Below are 6,442 nucleotides of genomic sequence, written 5' to 3' on the forward strand. Positions count from 1 at the left end.
TGATTGATTTATTATTGGTGCATGTGTGGGTTGAGACAGCTACCTGGATGGCGGGTTCTGGAGGTGGGGTCTTTGATTAGAGGGGGAATGAATGAACATCATGGGGATGTTCCCCACCACCTCCTCTCGGCTCAGAGAGCTGTAGCGCTCCATCCTACAATAAAAACATTACACGTACGCTGAAATGGGACTACATGTGATTTAAAAATAAAGGCATGTAATACTGTGGTTAGGCCCTCAAAGTATAAGGGACCTCAGCAGCAGTTCATTTGTTTTAGTTTTCTCTGCTCGTAGAGGGGTAAGTCATTAACGCCTAGTGCACAAATTTGGTGTTTAAACTTTTTTATTTTTTTTTATTTGTATATTAATAATTATTTTATTATGACTTATCAGGGGATGCTACAGCACCCTCAGCACCCCTACGTCCTGTGGCTATGGGTGTCACACTTTTCCCCCATCCCTAGCAAACACATCTCATTAAACTAATTGCGTCCTAAACTGAAGATCATGATTAGTTGATTATTGGAGTCAGGTGTATTCGCTGGGGCTGGGGATAAAGTGTGACACCAATCAGGGGTCATAGACCGTGTTTGATCTAAATCTAAATCTAGAATCGGCTTCCTATTTCTCAAAAAGCATCCTTCACTCATGCCCCCAAACATACCCTCATAAAACTCACTATCCTACCGACTTCGGCGATGTCATTTACAAAATAGCCTCCAACACTCTACTCAGCAAATTGGATGTAGTCTATCACAGTGTCATCCGTTTGTCACCAAAGCCCCATATACAGTTGAAGTCAGAAGTTTACATACACTTAGGTTGAAGTCATTAAAACTCGTTTGTCAACCACTCCACAAATTTTTGGTAAAAAACTATAGTTTTGGCAAGTTGGTTAGGACATCTACTTTATGCATGACACAAGTAATTTTTCCAACAATTGTTTACAGACAGATTATTTCACTTATAATTCACTGTATCACAATTCCAGTGGGTCAGACGTATACATACACTACGTTGACTGTGCCTTTAAACAGCTTGGAAAATTCAAGAAAATTATGTCTTGGCTTTAGATGGGTAAATGACATCATTTGAGTCAATTGGAGGTGTACCTGTGGATGTATTTCAAGGCCTACCTTCAAACTCAGTGCCTCTTTGCTTGCCATCATGGGAAAAACAAAAGAAATCAGCCACGACCTCAGAAGAAAAATTGTAGTCTGGTTCATCCTTGGGAGCAAGGAAGGAGACGTATTCTGTCTCCTAGAGATGAACATACTTTGGTGCGAAAAGTGTACATCAATCCCAAAACAACAGCAAAGGACCTTGTGAAGATGCTGGAGAAAACCGGTATAAAAGTATCTACATCCACAGTAAAACGAGTCCTATATCGACATAACCTGAAAGGCCGCTCAGCAAGGAAGAAACCAATGCTCCAAAACCGCCATAAAAAAGTCAGACTACGGTTTTCAACTGCACATGAGGACAAAGATCATACTTTTTGGACTGATGAAACAAAAATAGAACTGTTGGGCCATAATGACCATCGTTATGTTTGGTGAAAAAAGGGGGAGGCTTGCAAGCCAAAGAACACCATCCCAACCGTGAAGCATGGGGGTGGCAGCATCATGTTGTGGGGGTGCTTTGCTGCAGGAGGGATTGGTGCACTTCACAAAATAGGTAGCATCACGAGGAAAGGAAAATTATGTGGATACAGTGCATTGCGAAAGTATTCGGCCCCCTTGAACTTTGCGACCTTTTGCCACATTTCAGGCTTCAAACATAAAGATATAAAACTGTATTTTTTGGTGAAGAATCAACAACAAGTGGGACACAATCATGAAGTGGAACGACATTTATTGGATATTTCAAACTTTTTTAACAAATCAAAAACTGAAAAATTGGGCGTGCAAAATTATTCAGCCCCCTTAAGTTAATACTTTGTAGCGCCACCTTTTGCTGCGATTACAGCTGTAAGTCACTTGGGGTATGTCTCTATCAGTTTTGCACATCGAGAGACTGAATTTTTTTCCCATTCCTCCTTGCAAAACAGCTCGAGCTCAGTGAGGTTGGATGGAGAGCATTTGTGAACAGCAGTTTTCAGTTCTTTCCACAGATTCTCGATTGGATTCAGGTCTGGACTTTGACTTGGCCATTCTAACACCTGGATATGTTTATTTTTGAACCATTCCATTGTAGATTTTGCTTTATGTTTTGGATCATTGTCTTGTTGGAAGACAAATCTCCGTCCCAGTCTCAGGTCTTTTGCAGACTCCATCAGGTTTTCTTCCAGAATGGTCCTGTATTTGGCTCCATCCATCTTCCCATCAATTTTAACCATCTTCCCTGTCCCTGCTGAAGAAAAGCAGGCCCAAACCATGATGCTGCCACCACCATGTTTGACAGTGGGGATGGTGTGTTCAGCTGTGTTGCTTTTACGCCAAACATAACGTCTTGCATTGTTGCCAAAAAGTTCAATTTTGGTTTCATCTGACCAGAGCACCTTCTTCCACATGTTTGGTGTGTCTCCCAGGTGGCTTGTGGCAAACTTTAGACGACACTTTTTATGGATATCTTTAAGAAATGGCTTTCTTCTTGCCACTCTTCCATAAAGGCCAGATTTGTGCAATATACGACTGATTGTTGTCCTATGGACAGAGTCTCCCACCTCAGCTGTAGATCTCTGCAGTTCATCCAGAGTGATCATGGGCCTCTTGGCTGCATCTCTGATCAGTCTTCTCCTTGTATGAGCTGAAAGTTTAGAGGGACGGCCAGGTCTTGGTAGATTTGTAGTGGTCTGATACTCCTTCCATTTCAATATTATCGCTTGCACAGTGCTCCTTGGGATGTTTAAAGCTTGGGAAATCTTTTTGTATCCAAATCCGGCTTTAAACTTCTTCACAACAGTATCTCGGACCTGCCTGGTGTGTTCCTTGTTCTTCATGATGCTCTCTGCGCTTTTAACGGACCTCTGAGACTATCACAGTGCAGGTGCATTTATACGGAGACTTGATTACACACAGGTGGATTGTATTTATCATCATTAGTCATTTAGGTCAACATTGGATCATTTAGAGATCCTCACTGAACTTCTGGAGAGAGTTTGCTGCACTGAAAGTAAAGGGGCTGAATAATTTTGCACGCCCAATTTTTCAGTTTTTGATTTGTTAAAAAAGTTTGAAATATCCAATAAATGTCGTTCCACTTCATGATTGTGTCCCACTTGTTGTTGATTCTTCACAAAAAAATACAGTTTTATATCTTTATGTTTGAAGCCTGAAATGTGGCAAAAGGTCGCAAAGTTCAAGGGGGCCGAATACTTTCGCAAGGCACTGTATATTGAAGCAACATCTCAAGATATCAGTCAGAAAGTTAAAGCTTGGTTGCAAATGGGTCTTCCAAATGGGCAATGACCCCAAGCATACTTCCAAAGTTGTGGCAAAATGGCTTAAGGACAACAAAGTCGAGGTATTGGAGTGGCCATCACAAAGCTCTGACCTCAATCCTATAGAAAATGTGGGCAGAACTGAAAAATAGTGTGCGAGCAAGGAGGCCTACAAACCTGACTCAGTTACACCAGCTCTGTCAGGAGGAATGGGCCAAAATTCACCCAACTTATTGTGGGAAGTTTGTGGAAGGCTACGCGAAACGTTTGCCCCTGTCACGCCCTGGCCATAGAGAGGCTTTTATTCTCTATTTTGGTTTGACCAGGGTGTGACTGGGTGGGCTTTCTAGTTTCTTTATTTTTTGCCGAGTGTGGTTCCCAATCAGAGGCAGCTGTTTATCATTGTCTCTGATTGGGGATCACATATAAGTTGTCATTCTCCTTTTGGTGTTTGTGGGATCTTGTTTTTTGTTAGCTCTGTGAAGCCTGCAGAACGTGACGTTCGATATTCTGTTGTTGTTTTGTTTGGTGTTCTGGGTAAATAAAGAATCATGAACACTTGCCACGCTGCATGTTGGTCTCCTTCTAACAACAGACGTTAGAGAAGATCCCACCACAAACGGACCAAGCTGCTTGGTTAGGTGGACTGGACATGGGAGAACGTCCAGGACGGCAAAGGATCCTGGACGTGGGAGGAGATCCTGGCCGGAAAGGTTTGCCTCCCATGGGAACAGGTTGAAGCAGCGAGGGAGTCACGGCAATGAAGCAAGCACGAGAGGCAGCCCCAAAACATTTTGGTGGGGGGCACACAGGGAGATTGGAGGAGTCAGGTTGTAGACCTGAGCCAACTCCCCTTGCTTACCGTGGGGAGAGAATGACTGGTCAAGCACAGTGTTATCCGGTTCTGAGCACCATGCCTTCGGTGCTCAGCCACAGCCCGGGGCGCTTTGTGCAAGCTCCCCGCAGTGGCCGTGCTAAAGTGGGCATTCAGCCAGGACGAGTTATGCCAGCTCTGCGCTCCAGACCTCCGGTGCGCCTCCACGGTCCAGTGTGTCCTGCGCCGGCTCTACGCACTATGCCTCCAGTGTGCCGTCATAGCCCAGTGCGTCCTGTGCCAGCTCTCCACACTCACCGAGCTAGAGTGGGTATCCAGCCAGGATGTGTTGTGGCAGCTCCACTCACTAGGCTGCCAGTATGTCTCCTCAGTCCGGTGAGATCTGTTCCGGCTCCACGTTCAAAGCCTCCAGTGATGATCCATGGCCCGAAGCCTCCAGTGATGATCCATGGCACGAAGCCCCCAGTGATAATCCATGGCCCGAAGCCTCCGGTGATGATCCATGTCACGAAGCCTCCGGTGATGATCCATGTCACGAAGCCTCCGGTGATGATCCATGGCACGAAGCCTCCAGTGATGATCCATGGCACGAAGCCTCCAGTGATGATCCATGGCACGAAGCCTCCAGTGATGATCCATGGCACGAAGCCTCCAGTGATGATCCATGGCACGAAGCCTCCAGTGATGATCCATGGCACGAAGCCTCCAGTGATAATCCATGGCCCGAAGCCTCCAGTGATGATCCATGTCACGAAGCCTCCAGTGATGATCCATGGCACGAAGCCTCCAGTGATGATCCATGGCACGAAGCCTCCAGTGATAATCCATAGCACGAAGCCTCCAGTGATGATCCACGGCAGGAAGCCTACAGTGATGATCCACGGCCCGGAGCCTGCAGCGACGATCCACAGCACGAAGCCTCCAGTGATGATCCACGGCACGAAGCGTCCAGTGATGATCCACAGCACGAAGCCTCCAGCGTCGATCCACGATCCGGAACCTCCAGCGACGGTCCCTGGTCCGGAGCCTACAGCGACGGTCCCCGGTCTGGAGCTTGCAGCGACGGTCCCCGGTCTGGAGCCTCCGGCCTATGGTCGGTGGTCTGGTTCCTCCGGCGATGATCTGCGGCCCGGTTCCTCCAGTGAAGGTCCATGCACCAGGGCCGCCACCAAGGCAAAGGGATCTGCGGGCGGAGGGGGGTCTACGTCCCACACCAGAGCCACCGCCGTGAAGCAATGCCCACCTTCACTCTGACCTAGGATCAGTGTGTCAAAGTGTTGGAGAACTGGAGAACTGGACCTGGCCCTGACTGATCTGGTCCAGGGCCACACGAAACATGCTGTCCTTACGGAGCTGGCCCAGGTAGTGGATCTCTGACAGAGGGAGGGGGTTGAGATAGTGAGAGAATATTGGCTGGATCGTTTGTGTATGTATTAGAAGCTTATCCAACCCAATGATCCTCCCTTATGATTGTGCCTAAATTTGTGTTTTAAACACCGCTCGCCATTATGCTCTGCTTAATCTCTGCAACCCTGAACAAACTCTTGCGTGGCCTCTGGCTGTCTGTCACCACTCACCAGAGACTAGTTTTCGCTTTGTAGGTCCTCAAACAAGTTCTTATTTTTCACTGAGATTAACAAACGAGAATAGCCTTACCAGACCACACAACTTGAGTACATACACATTAAGGCCTTATCGGTCACATCCTGAAAGGAACACGTACGTTTGTTGGAAATGTTTTTAGTATTTTGTTTGTTGGTTGGTAGATGGCAGAAAGTCCTGAGGTGGAAAATAACCTAAAAATATCAGACGTTCTCTGACCTACAAAGAGATTCCCTTGTCTGTTGTGGAAGAGACTGAAGGTTGAAGCAGTGGGGGAACTGAGGGATGGAAAGAAAGAAGTTTAGATAAATAAATATTCTAAAACACACACCATTGGTGCTTTGGCCTTTGGGGATGAGGAGTGACAATGGGCAGGGCTCTTAGAAACACGGGGGGAACTGTTTCTATCAATAGTATCTGATGAGGCATCGATCATCTAATATCTTATGCAAGTTGAATTAAAAATCAGTTATTTGGAACCATCCATTCTTTTTTAGTGACAGTGGAAAATGGAGTTAGATGAGGTCATCATGACTTGGAATGCATATCATCCTGATAGGCTTACCAATAGAAAGTTATCAATGGCTTGGCCACTACATTTGTTCTTAACACTGGAAATCCCT

Source organism: Oncorhynchus mykiss, chromosome 12 (genome assembly GCF_013265735.2).
Source record: "Oncorhynchus mykiss isolate Arlee chromosome 12, USDA_OmykA_1.1, whole genome shotgun sequence".
Classification (NCBI taxonomy): domain Eukaryota; kingdom Metazoa; phylum Chordata; class Actinopteri; order Salmoniformes; family Salmonidae; genus Oncorhynchus; species Oncorhynchus mykiss.